The following is a 21798-nucleotide window of genomic DNA, read 5'->3' as shown; positions in this document are numbered from 1 at the left end:
TTGTGATTATAGTGTATTTCCCTCCACCTTGTCTTCTTTTGTTTTCTCTCTCTTTTGATCCAGTCTCTTTTCAAGTCTCTTCTGCTAAGCTTTGTCTTCTATAATCTGGCTCCCTTTTATAATTCCTCAATCCCTTCTCTTGTCTCCTTCCTTTCCTATTTCTATATTGGGTAAGTTATGTTTCTATGTGCAACTGAGTGTGCATATGTATTGTTTGAACCAATTTCAATGAGAGTGTGATTTAAGCTTTGCTCTCTCTCCCCATCACCTTGATTTTTCTTCTCCAATCTAAAAGCTCTTTTTTGCATGCTCCTTAATGCAAGAAAAATTTCCCATTCTACCTCTCCTGTCTCCCTTCTTCCCATGATTCTTTTTCCACACACCCTCTTTTTTTGGAAGAACACTTAAACACAATCTACTTACAACCATACCTTCTGTTTATATAAACTCCTTTTAACTGTCCTAAAAATAATAAAATTCTTGGTAGTCAGATGTATCATTTTCCTATGTAGGAATGCAAATAATTTAATTTTATAAAGACTCATGTTTTATGTTTACCTTTTTATGTTGAATTTTGTGTTTGAATGTCAAATTTTCTACTCAGTTCTGGCTTTTCATATTTAAAAGTCTTTTATTTTATTAAATATAATATAATACCAGAGAAACTGAAACAAGACAGATTAGTTTTTAATCTTTTAATGTGAAGAGTTTAGGCTAGCTAATCAGATGGGACTGGCCCAAGAATTAAGGCAGGGAGTTTATATAGGGTTTTAGCTAACTAGGTTTTGCAAACAGAATACATAACCCAAGTATACAATCTTATAGGGGAAACAAAGGCAGATAAGGGGGACAAGGACACTAGGTGGGCGAACAAGCCATAATTTCAGGAAAGGATCATAACTTAATCCTGACTGGATAGGGGTTAAGATAAAAAAGTTGAGGGCAGGAGACAGTGAGGCAAGCAGCAATATTCAAACAAAGAGAGAATTATCTGAGAAATTTGCATCTGGAGTTTAAGACATAATGGTATGTGATCAAAGCTCCAAAGTTTTCCTGACTCAATTCTCCCAGTCCTAATGGTAAGGAAGGGGGAGTGGCCATAATAATTTTTTTTAATTTTTATTCAGGGCATAACAATACATTTTTTTATCCTGAATAAATACTCAGTTTTTCCTGGGTATATCATTCTTGGTTGTAATCCTAGCTCCTTTGCCTTCCAGAATACCATATTCAAAGCCCTCTGCTTTTTTAACATGGAAGCTGCTACTTATGTGATCCTAAACTGTGGCTTTACAATATTTGAATTGTTTCTTTCTTGTTGCTTGAATTATTTTCTCTTCATAGAAGGTTTTTTTCCTTGTTCTTTTTTTTTTTTTTTTTTTTAAGAGATAAATAGTGGAGTCTTTCAATTTTCATATTACTCTGTGGAGCTAAAATTCTGAGGAAGTTTTCCTTGATAATTTCTTGAAATATCATGTTTAAACTCTTTCTTTGATCATGTCTCTTACTCTCTTTATTTTTCTAGGTCAGTTTTTTAATAAGACATTTCACGTTTCTTTCTATTGTTTTGTCATTCTTTTGACTTTTCTTGATATCTCAAGAAGTCATTAGCTTCTGCTTGCCCAATTCAAATTTTTAAGCAGTTATTTTCTTTAGTGTTATTTTTTTACCTTTTTTCCACTTGGCCAATTCCATTTTTTAAAGTATTCTTTTCTTCAGTATTTTTTGTTCCTTTTCCCAAGCTATTCTTTTTTTTTCATAATTTTATTTCATCACTCTCATTTTTCCTTTATCACTCTTATCTTTTTTCTTGAACATTTTGAGGAAATCTTATTGGACTTAAGTCCAATTAATATTTTTCTTTGAATCTTCATTTGTAGCTGTTTTTACATTGTCTTCTATGTTGATGTTTAGAGAATTATGTTGTAAAGTGAGTTCCAAAGCTCAGAGTGCCTCATAAATGCTTATTATTAATTTTTCTTCTATGCCTGGAATTTTTATCAATTTTTTTAAACATTATACTGTCTTTATTCTTACTTTATTATTTTTCCTTGTATTCCTATAGTGAAAATCTTATTTTATTCTTCCTTTTCTTATTCCCTCCCCTCTTGACCCAGGAGAGCATATTTTACCTTTGTAATCTACCATCTTAATTGGATCCCCAGTGCTTGATGTATGTTTGTTGAATTGAACTGAATTCCCCTTGTTATTTCAGTCATATCTAAGGCCTCTATCCTAGGCACTTAATTCTTTTCAAAAGGTGTGGTTAATATGTGTAAATTGTTTTGCAAACCTTAAAGCTAGATAAATATTAGTAATTATTATTAATAACATTTCCTAGACACTTCAGCAATTTCGTTTATAATTATCCTCTCCATCTCATCCAATTTTTAGAAGTAGGGAAGGAAATTTACAAGAAATTATAAGAAAAGAACACTATCAACCTGTTTTATCTTTTAAATAGATCCAACCAAAGAATTACATTAATGGGTATTGTTCTATCACTAAACTAAATCAATATTATCTTTTAAATGTAGTAACTAAGATTTTCCGAAAACACCAAGCAATACTAAAAATATAAGTGATCAACCTAGTGATTAAAAAAGAAACTTGTTTGTTTCAGTAGTGTTCCAGTCAAATTAATCTTATATAAACTGCTTAGTGTGGTTTTTAAAACACTGATTTATGCTTTAGAAGTACTATGTGCCATTCGTTTATTAAGCAAAGAATAAAAATAAATTAAACATTTTAGAAAAGAACTCACCCCAGTACAAAAGGCCCGTTTTATATATAATTTCACATAATCTCCCCACGCCTTTCAAGAAATATAATTTAAAAATCAATAATTTATCATAATATATTTGAGCAATTAATCTTTCGTGCCATTAAAACTGTAATATCATCTTATTTATTCTTATTAATTACTCGAAAAAGAGCACAAATGCAGATTAGTTATTAGAAGCTCACCCCAGAAATACAGATTAACAGTTATGAAAAGAAGAAAGTAGACAACAAAAACACTAGGAAAAAATATCTATTGTCCCCCTTGTTGATGGTTATCATTTAAGTGAAGCTTAATCACTGAATTAACAATAAATATAAGGATCACAAGGATTCCCAGAAGAAAAAAGGCAGATGATATTTTGTGTGTGTGTATGTGTGTGTGTGTGTGTGTGTGTGTGTGTGTGTGTGTGTGTGTGTGTGTGTGTTTTGGGGGGCAGGGAGAAGGGGGGAGTTCCCAATTTACGATTGTGAATCATGTCTGGGAACCAGTGACGTATCCATTTGTAAAAGTGTACTCCTATTCAATTCTTCTAAAACATCCACAAAGCAATAAATAATACCGGGCAGAAGAAATCAGTGAATTTACTAAAACGAGAAAGTAAGAAAGGATACGTTTTAAACTGGGAGCAGAGAGGAAGCCTCTTTCAGTAGTGGGACCCTGTTTCAAAGGGTACGAATTGTACAAGCTTTTTTTCTTGCTCCTTTACTATCTTATCTTTTCCTCCCTGACCCAGGCAATCAGTGCCTTTCTGCCCACTCTAGTACTAGCAAGTTCAGACTTTGGGCGCCCGTGCTCGGGGCTGGAATGTGGCCGCCTCTGGAGAAGTCTAAGCAAGGTGCGATGAACTTGGCATCGTTGGCCGGGGGTAGCTCCTGGCAGCTGGAGGTGAGGGGAAAGGGCGAGGCAGGTGATGCAGGAAGGAAGTTGGAGCTTTTTATATGGAATGAGGACTTTTTTTTTTTTCCTTTTGGTGTGGCCGAGGGAAATCAAAGAGAAAAGGAGACTGGGGTAAGAAAAAGTAGAAAGAAGATGAATACTGGATATAAAAGGGGGTGGGAAAAAGCTTGTGCGAAGTGGGACGCTTCGGTCTGAGCTCGAGGAAGGGGCCGGCTCTCCCTTCTTCTTGGCTCCCCCTCTCACCCCCCACTTCTTTCCCAGCAGCCGGATAAAGCTGCGGGCGCGCCTCCTCCTCCTCGCGGTTGGGACTGTCCTCTTCCTCGTCCCCGGGCCGCGTTCCCGTGAGTGCTCGCGCTCCGCCGTGGGTGCCTCCGCGCCCGGGCTGAGCCGCTGGAAGGCGGCTGCGGGCTGCCTGCCTGCGTGCCCCCCGCACCCCTCGGGAGCAGAGGACGAGGACGGGGAAGAGAAGAGGAGGAGGAGCTGAGCAGGAGGAGGGGGAAGAGAAGGAGGAGGAGGAGAAGGAGGAGGAGGAAGGAGGGAGGAGAGCAGCGGCGGCAGCAGCGCCAGCGCCGGGGCGCGGAGCCGGGGCCGGAGCCGGAGCGGGAGGAGGTGGTGGCGGCGGCGGCGGCGGAGGGAGCCGGGCGCCGGTGCCGGGTAAGTGTTCTTCTCCACAGCAATCTCGGATAGGAGGTGAGGGGAGGTTTCGGTCTTTCCCGAGCCTGCTGGACGCTCAAGGGGACCGAGGGGGGAGGATGGACTGGCTGGAAGTCGGGACGTCTGTCTGCGGGATCGGGGGAGCTCGGGAGCGGTGGAGCTCCTCCAGGCCGGACTCAGGAGCCCTGAGCTTCGGCCCTGTCCCGGAGAGGCAGGGCGGCGGCGGCAGCGGCCCAGCTAGTGAGGCCTGGTGCTGGCGGCGCTTCCGCTGTTTGTTTGGGTTTCGCTCCCTCCCTGCCGGGTTCCCTGCGAGGCCCGGCCCGCCGCCGCCTTGCCGCCTTTGTGGCCGGTATGTGTGGGTCTGCGTGTGGCCCGCAGGCCCCTAAGAGAGGCCGGGGCCTTGGTGCGGCCTCTGGGCCGGAGCGAACTGGGAGCCCCAGGCTGCGGTGCGGGGCTCGTGTAGGAAGGCCCCCCGGAAGGAGGAGCTGGAGAACGAGGAACAAACTATGGAGCCGAAGACTCTTCGCGCTCCTCTCCTCCATCTGCCTCCATACCCTTGTTCCTGGGCTGACTGGAGGGAGTAAGAAAGAGCCCCCGAGAGAGTGGATTTAGTGAAATGAGAAACTAGGGAGGACTCCAATTTCCTCCCCCTCCCAAATACCTGCATCCCGTACGTCTGGACACTCCCCCACCCCATGACTGCACCGTGCCTCCTCCCCCCCCCAACTCTTCTGCCTTCGTGGTCTCCAAACCACCCCTCTTCATGGGGCACACAAATACTTTGTAGCCACTTTGGAGAGAATGTTTAAAGTGCCCAGGTAAAACTGACTAGGAGACGTCCTTGATAAAATTGAGCGTTTTCTATACAACGTAAAACTGCTCCCAGTAGAGATTGGAAGGAACTAGGACTAGGGTCTAGAGGTGGGTTAATTAATAGGAGCAACACCACTTTCCGCTGTTCTGGAAACTGAAGCAGACCTTACCTAGTACTAGGTCTCCTGGATGGTTGTAAAGTTTGCATCAATACCCCAGATCAATACCAGAACTCTTCAAATTTTGATGAAGGATCTGACACCAGATTGTATGCCAGCCTAACATTTTAAGGACTCTGATAGGGTCTAACAGGAGAGGGAAGCCCAAATTGAAGTAGAGGAGTAAGAAAAAGTTATGTGACTATTTACCAAAGCACAGTGTCCTACATACCTACATCCACATATGGAGGATTAAGGATGATTTTCTCACCTAAGGAGAATCCATTTACCATTGAAGTTTAGCTAAGGGAACTGTGCTGGCATATTCATCACTTAGGGTGCTTCTTCCGGGTTGTCCTAGGTTCATTTAAAGCCCTAAGTGACATTGGAACAGTGCCAGTTTTTATAATATTTATAACTCAGAAAACCAATCTCCTAGTTTCACCTGCAGATTTAGCTTTCAATTACTGACTGCTATTTTGCCAAGCCTGGCATTTTGCCCTGATCCTTTTCTATCTTTTTCTAATCCTTTCTTTACCACTGAAACTAGAATCTCATTGTTGGACTAGTAGTCAGAACTAGTCATGCTGGGTAGTCCAAACGTGTTTTGATCATGAGGGCAAAGTTGATAAAGTTGATAGGTTAGTGTGGTTCCTTTCCATTTAAATGTTTCTTTTAGTCATTCATAAGCCAAAAGGTAATAAGAAATAATTACCTATATTCCAGCATCTGTGGGAAAGGTATCTGTCTAAAGGCTTTTGGAATAGATGAAGTGATTCCTAGCAGATCCTATCAGTTATGATGAGCCTGAGGCAGAAGAGCTAAGGATATCTGGAAACTGCTTTCCCCTTAACTAGTAGGTATAGGAGCCAGCTTTTTCACTCACCTGGAATTGCCCCTGTAGGCAGGAAACTAATGCATGGCTAGATTGCTATTGATTGAAACTCTAAAAGAAGTATGGGATGGATACTGCAGGAATCTCTAACTTTACCTGAAGGAGGAGGGAGGAGTATTGATAAACATCTTAAAAGAAAGTTCTTCCTGCATTTCGATAAGCAAGGAAGGGGGAAGGTAGAATAGGTGGAAATTACTCTCTATGCCTCCTGTGTGAATTAATGACATTTCTGTTGGCACTGTAAGCCAAAAGGATCACCCAGGGGTGGGAGGAATTTCAATACTTATTAAAGATTGACCAGTATAGATAACTTTCTTTTTACCTGTATACAAGTGTCTTTCCCCCTCTCCCCTTTCTTCTCTGTGCTGTAAAATATTGCTTTAGATTTTGAGGAGGTACTTTCATGAGTTGTCCTTTTTAATATACAATTCTAAGGTACATGTTTTGCATACATTATCTCATGAGATCCTTTTTAACAGCCCTGTGAAGTAAGTAGGGAAAATAATATTTTCAAGACAAGGAAACTGAAGCTAAGGGAGATTAAGTAGCCTGTCCAAAATGATGTATATAGGCAGCTGGTGATATAGTGTATAAGACCTCTGGTCTTGGACTCCAGAAGACTAGAGTTCCCATCTGGTCTCCAGACACTTACTAGCTGTGTAGCTTTTTGCAAGTCACTTAACTTCTTAACTTAATTTCTTAAACTGTAAAATAAAGATAATAATAGTACCTATTTCCCAGCTTTGTGAAGCTCATTTTTGTTGTTATTCAGTTGATCTGATTCTTTGTGACTTCATTTGTGGTTTTCTTTGCAAAATTCAAGAGTGGTTTGCCATTCTCTTCTCATTTTACAGATGAGGAAACTGAGGCAAAGAGGGTGCAGTGACTTGCCTTGGGTTACACTCAGTAAATGTCTGGGGTTGGATTTGAACTCTGGAAGATGATTCTTTATGATTCCAGCCTCAGTACTCTATCCTCTTCAATAGTCTAGAAGGATCATACGAAATAATAATTGTATGATTCTTAGTAAATGTTATCTGTTTGTAGCATTGATGATAGTTGTGTCAGTCGAGCTTTGTTCTGAAGTTTTATGGTAGGTGTATCGAGCTGCCTATGTTTTTTTAGAAGATTAAATGAGAATTCCAATTATTTTTCTTTTAAAAATTTTTTTAGTATTTCCTTGCTCTGAGAGAAAAGTAAAGCAATGTACTACCATGCTACTAATGGGAAAACTAGTTTTTCATAAATGTTCAAATTGACATTTATTTTACTTTGCTCAATAGCTTTAATGCATCAGTGTAATATAATAAAGAATATATGCATAAATTCTTTAGGAAAAATCTAAACTATTTTGGTTTGGTGTTTGGGAAAATTTATTCCTTCGTAACATTTTAAAATGAGATAGTATTTGTAACGTGCTTAGTATCATGATAGCCATATAGAATACACTTAATAAATGTTTATTCCTTTTTTCCTCATTTAGAAATTGGTAATAATCTTGTTACTTTGTAACAAGTACCTTATAAATAAGAAATTATAAGGTATGTGATTTGACTAAATCGCCAGTAGCCAAAGAAAGAAGCACAAAACTTCACTGTCCTATAACAATGAAAGTATATATGGTGGGGTTTTTGTTTTGTTTTTTACAGTTTATAGAATGCTTTCCTCATAGTGAAATGCAAATCAAGGGAGCCAATTGACCTGCAGCTCACACTTTATCCTCCATTTTGCTGCCTCTAACTGGGGAGGAGAGGTATGTGGGTTAGCCTGTCTAGGATTGCCCATTTCTCTTGTTATTCAGTAATTTTTAGATGTGTTTGACTCTTCATGAACTCATTGGGTTGGTTTGGTTTAAGCTATTTCCTTCTTTAGTTCATTTCACAAATGAGAAAGCTGAGAAAGTCAGAATTAAGTGCCTTGCTCAGGGTCACACAGTTAGTGTCTGAGGCCTGATCTGAACTCAGGTTTTCCTGATTCCAGGCTTGGTATTCTATATACTCTGCCACCTAGCTACATCATAGGTATATACCTCTTCCCATATTTTCTGGTGATTTTTTTTTTCCCCCCTCAGGCAGTTGGGGTTAAGTGACTTGCCCAGAGTCACACAGCTAGGAAGTGTTGTGTCTGAGGTGAAATTTGAACTCAGGTCCTCCTGACTTCAAGGATGATGCTCTATCCATTGCCACCTAGCCGCCCCTTTTCTGGTGATCTTAGCAACAGCCATTAGGACTGATGTTTCTGATGTCCTCAACCCATTATGCTTTGTACTGATTTCATGTTTTGTATTGGTGGACAAACAAACACAGGTTAAGTTGGGACAATTTTTTTTGCTTAAGTAACTTTTATAATGAGAGTATTTGTATTTTCCACAGCTTAGCTGTAAGGTTTTTCAAAAGACTGGGTCTTTTTATTGTATTAAGAATAGACATTTTTATCTAGTGCTTTTAAGACTTTCTAGGGACAGCTAGCTGGTACAGTGCATAGAGAACCTGTCCTGAAGGCAGGAGGACCTGAGTTCAAATACAACTTCAGACACTTAACCACTTACTAGCTGTGTGACCCTGGGCAAATCACTTAACTCCAACTGTCTCTCAAAAAAAAAAAAAAAAAAAACACACAAAAAAAAAACCACAAGAGTAAAATTTCACTTTCCATGTAAAATGTCATAGATTTTCATGAACTGAGCTGTTTGGGTACTTTTGAATTTTATTTGTTTATCTGAGTCTGAATTCAGTGGAGCGTAAAGTGTTTCTGGTGATAGCTAATGAAACCTAAGTTATCCCCATAAGGATAGTATAACCTCAGTTACCTAGAACCCAACCATCCTGTAGCCTAAGGTATGTGGAGCTGCTATGAACCTATTAACAAGAAACAATCAAACCAACCCCCATCCCCACCATGCTTCGTAACTAAGGAAAACAAGCACAGAACTTCAAAAAGACAGCAAGAGAACCTTGGATACTGGAAATGAGTACTTTTAAGCTCATGGTAAAACAACAATCCTTTCTGTGCAAAAGCTGAGATGCCAAGTATAAGCTATAGCGGGCTACAGAAGGTAAGAGATAAGGAAATCAGGAAAGGCAGGTTACAGCTACAGACAGTAAGAAGGCAATAGTATACATGATTTTTGGGGTCATCTCCAGTAGCAAAGAAGGTAGGAGAAATCTGAGGTTTGAGGATGGAGGTTGGAGTTGGCCAACAGTCATGTACTAAGTCCTGAGGGCATAACTGTCAGGCTGAAGGTAAGCTAGACTATACAATTTAGTTGTGTGGAGAAGTGTTCTTTGTGCATTGTAATTTAGTGACAAACTTAGTAATTATGTTTAGTTTATGTTGTTTATGTTCAGTACACTATAGGAATTTCCTATACTGTTGAAATCAATGGTTCAGACCATTCTACTCTTATTTTCTTTTTTCCTAAAGCAAATTAAAGAAAGTTAACATAAAAACCAGTGTAGCTTTTCAGAATTCTAAGCAGTTTTATTTTACTTGATTCATAAATACTGCTGATACCCTCTCTGTTTTTATATGTATATGTATGTATGCATGTGCACATGTATGTAGCACTAGTTTATAATGATCAGAGAATTTTGTTTTAGACCTGAAAAGAATTTTAGAAGACTATCTTATTTATGAATCTGTCCCTCCCACTATGCCTCTCTCTACCCCAAGTTAAACAAACAAATTTTGAAAATAAAGCTATTAATGTGAAGGATGAAAAATTTCATCCATATCCAGAGAAAGAACTATGGAGGCTGAATGCAGATTGAAACATGCTATTTTCATTATTTTTTTCTTGTGGTTTTTGGAACTTATGATTTTTTTTTTTTTTTAACAACATGACAAATATGGAAATGAGTTTAAAATGATTGTACCTGTATCAGATTGTTTGCAGTCTTGGGGAGGAGGGAAGTAGTAAGGGAGAAAGAGGGGGAAATTTGGAACTCAATCTTACAAAAATAAATGTTGAAGACTATCTTTACATGAAGTTGGAAAAAAACCCATTTATTAAAAATAAGAATAAGCACACAAACATTTCCTTCTCAAAAGAAAAAGAAAACAAAGTCCTTAATATATAGCTGTATAATCTGGGAAAACAAAATTCTCATATTGTCCATGGCTAAGTATTTGTGTGTTCCTTTTTGCATTTTAAGTTCATCACCTTTCTGCCAGAACAAATAGATGTGTGATAGATGTGTTTCATTCTCATTCTTTTGATCCATTTATCATAGTGTTGATCAGAGTTCTTAAGGCTTTCAGGGTTGTTTTTCTTTTTGTTTAATTATTGCATAAATTATACTCTTAGTTTTGTTCACTTTGATTTGCATCGCTTCAAAAAAGATCTTTCCAATTTCCTCTGAAACTGTCTATTTCAGTATTTATTATAGCACAATAATATTCTATTAAATAAATACACCACAATTTGTTGAGATATTTCCCAATAGAATACTTCAATGTAGTTTCCAATTTTGACTCATGAAAAGAATTGCTATAAACATTTTGCATATAGATTCTTTTCTTTTTTTGTTTTCTTTGAGTTATAGGCCTAGTAATAACATAACTGGATCAAAGAATATGCACATCATAGTTACTTTTTGGATATAATTTCAGATTACTTTCTAGCATGGCTGTACCATTTTATAACTCGACCCTGAGTGTAGTGCTGTACCTTTTTTCTTATTGCCTCTTTAACATTTGTCCCTTTCATGTTTTGTCTTGCAGTCTCAGAATTTCCATTTCCCTAAGTAATGATTTAGAACATTTTCTTTCAGATGATTGTTGATAACTTGAATTTCTTTCTTTGAAAACTGTCTTTATTTCTTAAACATTTATATATTAGGGAATAAAATGAGATTGTACTGCAGAGAGATTAAATAATTTGCTTAAGATCATAGAACTAGCTGGGGATTGATCCAGAATAAAATTTGACTCTCTTGACTTTTAGTTGATTGCTTTTCTTCTTTTTTTTTTTCTCCTTAGAATGAATGAGTATATTAAAAAGCATTAATACAATATTTAATAAGTGATAAATACTGAAAAATGAAATGCTATACACTTAGAGTTCAAATTAATCAATTCCTATTTTTTGGCATTAATTTAAAGTAAATCAGTACTGATCAAAGAACTGTTATCTTCTGAATCTGAATAACAGTAGAAGTTACAATAATAAATAAAACCAATTTTTATTATGAGTGGGGCTGTAGGACAAATCAGGTTTGGTTCTTTGGACCTACTTATATTCTGGTCATTTTCATTATAGTTATTTACATATATTCATTATAGTTATTTATAGACATTAAGATTGGCTATATCACATAATTTAAATGTTGATCTGCTTTTGTATATGTAATAAAAAACTCTACATGTGAATAATCAGTAGACAGTTTGATGGTAGAATGGATAAAGGGTTGTTGAAATTTGAGTCAGAATGTCCTGAGTTCAAATCTAGCCTCAGAGACTAGCTGTGTGACCCTGGAAAATTCACGTAAACACTATGTGTGATAAAGTCGTTTTTCATCTGTAATAATATTAATACCTCCCATAGTGGTTGTAAGGATAAAAATGAAGTAGTATTTGAAAAGCATTTGAAAACTTTGAAACTGAAAATTATAAGGTAAAAGTCATTAAAATGATCTGTTATTAAAACATGAAGAGATAATAGGTGTGGAGGGGAGTTAGCATTTCTTGACTTCAAAGTATCTTATATTTTTGTTTGTTTGTTTGTTTGTTTTCCTGAGGCTGGGGTTAAGTGACTTGCCCAGGGTCACACAGCTAGGAAGTGTTAAGTGTCTGAGATCTGATTTGAACTCAGGTCCTACTGAATTCAGGGCTGGTGCTCTATCCACTGCGCCACCTAGCTGCCCCCTTCAAAGTATCTTATAAAAAGCAGCAGTCACCACAACCATTTGGTATTAGTTAAAAAACAGATCAGTAGAATAAATAAAACAAGGTAAAATCAAAAACAGTGTCATTTAATAACTTAATGTTAATAAATCAGGTGACAGAAAGTAATTGAGAAGGTTATTTGAGAAAAACTATTGGAAAAATTGTAAAGCAGTTGGGTAGAAATTAGATCAGCACCAAACATCATATTCCACAATAAATTTGAGATGGATACATAATCTTAATATTAAAGATTATATTGTTAAAAATCAGAAGAGGAAAAGATAATACATGTTTCACACCCATCAGTCAGAAAGTATTCTTTTATCAAATAAGGGATAGAGGTATTTATAAAAATAAAATAAATAATTGTGATTACATGAAATCTAGGAGCTTATGCACTGACAAAAATACCTAGTATATTAAGGAAGAATGAGAAAAATCTTTATAATAGATTTCTCTGATAAAAGTTTGGTATCTGAGGTATATCAGCAATTAACATGTGGGAATATACATGCATATATAGTTATACCTTTGGAGATAAGTAGTCAAAAGGTACGAATAAGCAGTTCTCAAATGAAAGATTAAATATCAATCACCTGAGTGAATGCTTGAAACCTCCAATAATAAGAGAAATGAAAATTAACCCAGTTCACCTTACATTCTGTAAATTTGAAAAATGACCAAAAAATGTTAATCAATTCTAGTATACAGTAAAATAGTAATGGCAGCACTTTTTGTGATAGGAAGGAAATTGGCAACATTAAGTGCCCACTGATTGTGGGGAATACCTAAACAAATTATAGGACTTGAATGTAATAGTAGTAGTAGTACTACTGTGATGTATATAAGAAATGATGAATCTGATGAGTTCGGGATGACATGAAAGATATGTGAGAGGGAAGATAGGAGGTCCATATGTGTTATACATTACATATTTTTCCTTTTTCATCTTTTAAAACTACTGTATCTTATATGGAATACCTCTCTGGCAGAGAGGGGGGAAGCATATGATAAAATAAAAACAAAAGACCATCAACAAGGGTGATTTTTATTAAAAAGAAGAAATAGAAATGGTGATGGGGTTTAACAAGCAATGGCTTTAGAATCAGAAAACTTGGATTCAGATTTTGATTTGACAGCTTTATGCCTATGTGACCTTAGGCAGATGATTTAAACTTCTTGGGAGCTTCAGTTTCTTTCTCTTTAAAATAGAAACAATAATACATTCCCTGATATACCTCATAGGATATCCAGTGTGTGAGAGTACTTAAAGAGAAAAATTTCAGCTTTTATTATTTTGGAGGCAAATTAGTTTAGATTTTTTACTTTAAATTGTGAGCTATAGTTGAAGACTAGAATTGTGTTTTGAATATTTAACTTGATGGGAATTCTAGAAAGCTTAGCTTCCAGACATACCTCTGTAAAAATGGGGAGAAGTCCAGCTTTGTTTATGGGAGTGGTTGGTGAACTCTGTCTTTTATTATAGGACTTCTCTTTGTTCAAATTATATAAAAGTAAATTTAATCACTTTATTCTTCACCTTGATAGCCTTTTGATTATCTTGCTGCTGTACTTAAGTAGGCAAGAACCCATTTAATCATTCATTTTAATGATTTTTTCCCTGTTTTAAATAGCATCTTTTTCTCTGTTTCCTTTTCTATAGCCATACTATTCATTAATATTCCAGAGGATCTATGATCTTATCAATTCTTGAGTTCTTTCCAGAAATATAGAACATATTCTATCCATGCTTGTCCATAGGGATTAAGGTCTTGCTCACCTTTTTAATGCATTGCAAGAGAATCACTGTGATGCTGTAGCTTTTTTCTGTCATTCTTCATTCCACCTTGTCATCTTTTTTTCCTGACCTTTTTCATTAAATTGTTTTTTCTTTAAATCACATGTAACTCTCTGGTGTATAGTATTTCAGCACATTTAGTATGAAAATCTTTGTTTCACAAAATACAAATTAAAAGATGATAATTCCATATATAAATGGATGTACCACAGTATTCCTTTAACTTTCCAGTCATCTTTACAGGAATACTTTTGGTGAGACTGGGTATAATTGTGCTAGTGGATCTTTGATTCATCACTATAGGTTTCCTCTCTAGTAATTTCATACTTTATCCCATGAGATTTTCGTCACTGGCCTTCCATAAATTTGCCAATCTCCTTAGTGTGCTGAGGAGCTTCTTGATTAACCAGCCCATCTTTTTCAATTATGTGTTTTTTGGATAGAATCCTTTATCTCATTTCTTCTGGTTATTTTTTTGTTTGTGTGTGCTGTTGTCTGCATATGCCAAAATAAACCTTTCCATTACCTTGAGTTTTAAGTTCTTTGAAAGTTATAATTTAATATAGATAAGCTTAGAAGGGAAGCAATACATTGGGAAAACATGTAAGAGTTATGATAAAAGCCTCATTTCTAAAATATATGGAAAACTGACTCAAATGTATAACAATCCAAGCCATTCTCCAATTGATAAATGGTCAAAGAATATGAACAATTTTCAGATGAAAAAATTGAAACCATTTCTAGTCATATGAAAAGGTGTTTTCCAAATCAGTATTGATCACAGATGCAAATTAAGACAACTCTTGAGATACCACTACACACCTCTCAGATTGGCTAAGATGACAGGAAAAGATAATGAAGACTGTTGGAGGGGATGTGGGAAAACTGGGACACTGATACATTGTTGGTAGAATTGTGAACTGATCTAGCCATTCTGGAAAGCAATTTGGAACTATGCCCAAAAAGTTATCAGACTGTGCATACCTTTGACCCAGCAGTGTATCTACTAGAGTTATATCCCAAAAAGATGTTAAAGGAGGAAAAGGGACCTACATGTGCAAAATGTTTGTGGCAGTCTTTTTTGTAGTGGCCAAATACTGGAAACTGAGCGGATGCCCATCAGTTGGAGAATGGCTGAATACATTATAGTATGTGAATGTTATGGAATATTATTGTTCTATAAAAACGACCAGCAGGATGATTTCAGAGAGGTTTGGAGAGACTTACATGAACTGATGCTAAGTGAAATGAGCAGAACCAGGAGGTCATTGTACACAGCAAAAGCAAGACTATACATGATCAATTCTGTTGGATGTGGCTTTTTCCAATCATGGGATGATTCAGGCCATTTTCAATGATTTTGTAATGAAGAGAGCCATCTACATCTAGAGGGAAAACTGTGGGAACTGAATGTGGATTATAACATCATTTTCACTCCTTTTGTTGATGTTTGCAGTTTTTTTTTTTCCTTTTTGATATGACTTTTCTTGTGCAGCAAGATTATTATATAAATATGTATACATATGTTGGATTACATTCCATATAGAGGAGAAGGGGAGGAAGGAGGGGAAAATTTGGAACACAAGGTTTTATAAGGGTCAAGTGTTGAAAAATTATTCATGCATATGTTTTGAAAATAAAAAGCTTTAACACTAGAGGAAAAAAAAAGTTATGGTTTTGTATCAGGCTCAGGTACATGGCATTTCTGTAAAGGTACCAATAAATAAGTCTTTGTTCTAAAGAGGTGGGGAGTCACAAAAAAACTTTCCAGATTTCCAAGGAAAAATTTCTTTTCTGGATTGTTTTTGGAGGAGGCATAACAGTGTAAAATCTCATATATAAAATTTCCCTTCCTTAAGTTTTCCTCTCAGGTTTTGTATAAGTATTCTTAACTATTCTTTAGTTGTAGAATGATAAGGTTCTCTAGACCTTTGAAATCAGGAACTTGGAAATGGAAGGAAAAAAGACTCAAGAAAAATGTAAATTATTTGCCTAAGTTTACACAGCTAAATTTCTAACTCCTCCTCAATTGCTTTTCTTCCTATATTGTGTTCCTTTTATAACATATTCCCATTATCTACATTTTTACTTCCAGAATGTTTGGAGGGTTTTACTACTATTTTCTTAAGCACATTTTGTAAATGGTCTGGCAAAATTAAAGACCTTTTATAACCTCTTATCCTTCCTCTATCTCTGCTAATTTTTTATAGTTTATAATCTCTCCAAATGGAAAAGACAGATTCTTCTCTTATTGGAAGCATCTTTTTTTTTTTTTTAATTATTAGTAATTGTATAGTAAACTATATAAAGAGGACATCAAAACTTTTTCTGAAAATTGTCTTACTTCTCTAACTTGGATTGATCCATTTGTACATGATGGGGAGCTTCTCTTTGTCAGTCACTTAACAATATGACTTGGGGAGGGTGGGAGGAGGGAAATGAGGAAGAGAAGAAAAAATGATTTTTCTAGAAGGACATCCATGTTGAAATATAGGTATAAAAATAAGTTTCAAAGTAAAATACAAATAATTTTTAGATTGTTACTCCTATTCTAGTGAAAAAAGCATTGTACTTCTTTCTTCAGGATTTCATAAACAGTATATATGTTCATATAGTAGTAGTTATGATGATGATAATACTTATGCACTTATGCCTGTTTTCTATAAGAGATTAAAGGTAAAGAGCTTCTTTCGTTCCAATAAAGTGACTATAGTTCAAGGTAATACTTTGCTTCACTTTCCTTCCCTAGAAAAATGAAATAGCAGTGATAATAGTAATAGAAACTCAATCATCTTAACACTTTACAATTGCAAAGCATTTCACATAAATCATTTCACTTTATTACCACAGTACTCATCTGAAGTAGGTAATAATCACCATCATCATTTTATACATGAGAGAAATGAAACCTAAAGAAGTTAAGTAATTTTCCATAGCCTTGACTTCAGATCCATTTCACTTACTATGTTAGGGAGATATTGTCATTAAGATTTTGTTTTGTTTTATTTGTGAGACTGGTCTCCCTATCTTGCTCAGGCTGAAAGTGCTTCTACTAATCACTTTCTAATCTCTTTGCTTTGACATGCACTGTTTCCTACCTAAGCCAGTTGGGTCCTTGGGCAGCTTGGTGACCTCCTGCTCTTAAGACCTGACCACTTAGTGCAGCCATTAGACCAGATATAATTTTATTGCAGCTCAGAATTGCTGAGCTTGTCAACCAGCTTCAATTTCCCTGATAGCAGGGATACAGATTATAGTACTATGTCTGTCTTTCAATCTTGATGGAATTATTGTCAGAAGATAAATTGAAACAAAATTAAAAATGGAATCATAGTATTCTATTTTAGGAAATACTTGAAGAGTTTTAGAGCTTCTATTCATTGATAAAGTAGGACATAAGTTTGATAAGACATTATATTTTTGTCATAAAGACTAAAGAAATTATAGATCAAATTTTGTACTACTTTGTTATATTTTTTCTTATTTTAATAATGATAGCAATTATATAGAGCTTAAAAGTTTGCAAAATGCTTCACCTATTTTTATCTCATATTTCTCACAATGTGAGAAAGAAAATTCATATGAAAATAGGTGTTAAGTGAAAATGGGAGAAGTTGAGTGACTTGACTTAGGATTCCATAGCATGTAGGTGTCTTAGGCACATTTGAATTTGGGTCTTTCTGATTTCAAGTCTAGAACTTCTTTCACTTTCCCATATAATGGCCTATTTTTAGCATCATTTAAAGTTTTATTATATATATTTCTGCATCATTTGTTGAGTTTTTGTTATTAACCTATTTTCATTGTCATGTGTTTTACAATTTGGGTTGGCAAATTTGGTTTATAAATTTCCATGTGTGAATTAATTTCCAATAGGATTTATAAAGAATCAGGGAGGGAGAGTCTAATTGTAGAGAATGAAATTTTAAAAATCTGGATTCCAGTTCTGTTTCCAAGACTTATTAGTTATGTGATTTTGGAAAAGTCACTTTAATTTCTTTGAGCTCCACTTTCTTTATTTATAAAATGGGGCTGATAGTACTTACTTTGGTTTTTGTAAAGGTAAAATGATACGTAAAATTCTTCTCAAATTTAAAAATATTCTATATGTGAGCTATTATTCTTTTGGTTTCTAGATGATAAGGCTAGTCATTTTGACAGACAGTATGTGTCTACTTTATGCCAGGAACCCTGCTAAGGTCTGGGCAAAAGAAAAGCAAAAGACAGTCCCTGCTCCAACGATTTCAATCTAAAGGGGCAGATGACACATAAACACTTATGTACAAACAAGCTATATACTGGATAAATAGAAAGTAATTAACTGAGGGAAGGCTCTAGAATTAAGAGGGATTGGGAAAGGCATTCTGTAGAGGTAGGATCTTAGCTGGGATTTTCCATAGAATTCAAAAAGTGGAGATGAGAAGGACAGCATTATAGGTATAGGGGCACAGGCAGTAAAAATGCTCAAATTTGAGTGATATTGTTTCTTGTGTGAGGAAGAACAAGGAGGCCAATATCATGGGATTGCAGAGTAAATGGGGATGAGGAGAGGAAGAAATGAGGGAGGCGTAAGAAGACCATAAAGGTAAGGTTATGAAGGATTTTTATATTTTTATATAATTTTATATTTGATTCTGGTGATAAGGAGCTACTAGAATTTATTAAACAGGAAGTGGGACTAATGATTGTGTTAACATGATCATTTCTGAGCTTCAGGATCATTTTGATACCTGACTGGAGGATGGAATGGCATGAGAAGAGACTTGTGGCAGGCAGAATGACCAGCAAAATCTTTTGGTAGTCCAGGAGAGAGGAGATAGGTACCTGGCACCAAGATGGTTGTGAGCCTATTAGAGTGCTTGGATAAGTGTACATTCAACATTAATAGAGAAGTTAAATGGAAGAGGTTTTGGGGAAATAGTGAGTTCAGTTTTAGACAGGTTGAATTTAATATGCTTAGTGGATATTCAGTTTGAGATGTACAATAGATACTTGGAAATTCAGACTGGAGTTTGACAGAAAGGGTAGGGCAGGCTAGATGAGATGAGACTCATCAGTTTAGAAGAAATAATTTAATCCATGGTTGCTGATGAGATCACCAAATGAATTAGGGGAAGAAGTTCTGTGGGACACAATTGGTTAAAGGCCTGTATGAAGAGATTTAACAAAAGAGTGATTTCTCTTTCTGTCTCTGTCTTTTCTTAGCCTTTCTCTCAATGTCACTTTTCACTCTCTCCTTTGGTAATTGCTCTCACTCTCATTGATTATACTACTACCTGCATGCAGATAACTTCAAAATTTCCATCTTTCATAACTCTTCTGAGCTTCTGTATATTTCCCTTTTCAGCCTTTCCTGGTATTACTCTTCTTACACTGAATACTTCAAGCAAACTGAATTATTTGCTGTCTTTTGAACACTTCTGCTTTTGTGCCTGTGTTTACAGTGTTTTCCTAAACCTTGTCTGCTGTCCTTCCTCTGTTAGGAAGGCACTCCCTGCCTTTAAAGCCCAACTCACATATTCCCTTGGATATTTCACAATTTAAAACTTTTGATAACTTTGTATAACACAGTACTTTGAGCACAATTGATGTTTAATATGTACTTAATGAGAAAGAAAAAACACTTTTTTATTTTAAAACACAAGGATAAACAGTAAGGATACAAATAGAAAAAAAAGACAGGTTCTGTCTTCAAAAAATTCATTCTAATTGGGGAAAGGAATACTGGTAGGTTTTTGTTTTTTAAACAAAAAGTGAGCTTTATTTTTGTTAACATAGAAACTGAGTAGACAAATTACAAGCAGTGGGCTTTTTCAGAACAGCCTATTCCCTTATACTAAATTCTTTTTTTTAATCATTTAAAATTTTTTAAAAAATTTTATAATTATAAAATTGTTTTTTGACAGTACATATGCATGAGTAATTTTTTAAAAATAACATTATCCCTTGTATTCATTTTTCCAAATTTTCCCCTCCCTCCCCTAGATGACAAGCAATCCTATATTCAATATATGTGTGTAAATCCAATTTTCTTGTTGCACGTTAAGAATTGGATTCCGAAGGTATAAGTAACCTGGGTAGAAAGACAGTAGTGCTAACATTCAATTCCCAGTGTTCCTTCTCTGGATGTAGTTGTTTCTGTCCATCAGTGATCAACTGGAAGTGAGTTAGATCTTCTTTATGTTGAAGATATCCACTTCCATCAGAATATATCTTCATACAGTATTGATGTTGAAGTGTATAGTGATATTCTGGTTCTGCTCATTTCACTCAGCATCAGTTCATGTAAGTCTCTCCAAACTTCTCTGTATTCATCCTGCTGGTCATTTCTTACAGAGCAATAATATTCCATAACATTCATGTACCATAATTTACCCAACCATTCTCCAATTGATAGACATCCATTCATTTTCCAGTTTCTAGCTACTATAAAAAGGGCTGCCACAAATATTTTGGCACATACAGGTCCCTTTCTCATGTTTAGTATATCTTTGGGATATAAGCCCAGGAGTAGCACCGCTGGATCCAAGGGTATGCACAGTTTGATAACTTTTTGGGCATAGTTCCAAATTGCTCTCCAGAATGGCTGGATTCTTTCACAACTCCACCAACAATGCATTAGTGTCCTAGTTTTCCCACATCCTCTCCAACATTCATCATTATTTGTTCTTGTCATCTTAGCCAATATGACAGGTGTGTAGTGGTATCTCAGAGTTGTCTTAATTTGCATTTCTCTGATCAGTAGAGATTTGGAACACTTTCATATGAGTGGAAATAGTTTCCATTTCATCATCTGAAAATTGTCTGTTCATATCCTTCGACCATTTATCAATTGGAGAATGGTTTGATTTCTTATAAATTAGGGTCAGTTCTCTATATATTTTGGAAATGAGGCCTTTATCAGAACCTTTAACTGTAAAAATGTTTTCCCAATTTGTTATTTCCCTTCTAATCTTGCATTCATTTTGTTTGTACAAAAGCCTTTTAATTTGATGTAATCAATAATGATCTCTAGTTCTCCTCTGGTCATAAATTCCTTCCTCCTCCACAGGTCTGAGAGGTAGACTATCCTCTGTTCCTCTATTTATGATTTCATTCTTTATGGACCAATCATGGACCCATTTTGATCTTATCTTGGTATATGGTGTTAAGTGTGGGTCCATATCTAATTTCTGCCATACAAATTTCCAGTTTTCCCAACAGTTTTTTTCAAATAATGAATTCTTATCCCAAATGTTGGTATCTTTGAGTTTGTCAACACTAGATTGCTATAGTTGTACCCTATTTTGTCCTGTGTACCTAATCTGTTCCACTGATCTACTAGTCTGTTTTTTAGCCAATACCAAATGGTTTTGGTGACTGCTGCTTTATAATATAGCTTTAGATCAGGTACAGCTAGACCACCTTCATCTGACTTTTTTTTTCATTAATTCTCAACCTTTTATCCTTCCATATGAATTTTGATGTTATTTTTTCTATGTCATTAAAATAGTTTTTTGGGAGTCTGATTGGCATAGCACTAAATAAATAGAATAGCTTGCGGAGTATTGTCATCTTTATTATATTCCCTCGGCCTATCCATGAGCACTGAATGTCTTTCCAATTATTTAAATCTGATTTTATTTTTGTGGCAAGTGTTTTGTAATTTTGCTCATATAATTCCTGACTTTTCTTTGGTAGATGGATTCCCAAATATTTTATACTCTCGACATTTGTTTGGAATGGAGTTTCTCTTTGTATCTTGCTGTTGCATTTTGTTGGTGATGTATGTGGATTTATTTTGTATCCAGCAACTTTATTAGAAATAATTCACAACTTTTTATTAGAATCTCTGGGGTTCTCTAAGTATACCATTATATCATCTGAAAGAGTGCATTTAAAATTTTTTAATAATAACTTTTATTTTCAAAAT

The 21798-nt window shown here is 35.8% G+C and overlaps 1 protein-coding gene across 3 annotated transcripts in view; it reads left to right on the top strand.

The window, feature by feature from the left end:
• The first annotated feature begins 3555 nt into the window (after positions 1-3555).
• SOCS6 (suppressor of cytokine signaling 6) overlaps positions 3556-21798 on the top strand; it is a 63181-nt gene continuing 44938 nt past the window's right edge. Inside the window, exon 1 of one of the 3 annotated variants that reach the window (XM_074274084.1) lies at positions 3556-3670. The gene's annotated coding sequence lies outside the window, so the exon portion shown is untranslated. Of the gene's footprint in view, positions 3671-4317; positions 4337-16329; positions 18472-21798 lie in introns of those variants that run through there. The other 2 variants (XM_074274091.1, XM_074274075.1) reach the window with 2 other exon arrangements.

Source organism: Sminthopsis crassicaudata, chromosome 1 (assembly GCF_048593235.1).
Source record: "Sminthopsis crassicaudata isolate SCR6 chromosome 1, ASM4859323v1, whole genome shotgun sequence".
Taxonomy (NCBI): domain Eukaryota; kingdom Metazoa; phylum Chordata; class Mammalia; order Dasyuromorphia; family Dasyuridae; genus Sminthopsis; species Sminthopsis crassicaudata.
Note: the sequence above shows the minus strand (reverse complement) of the source record. Positions and strands in the feature narration are given on the sequence as shown.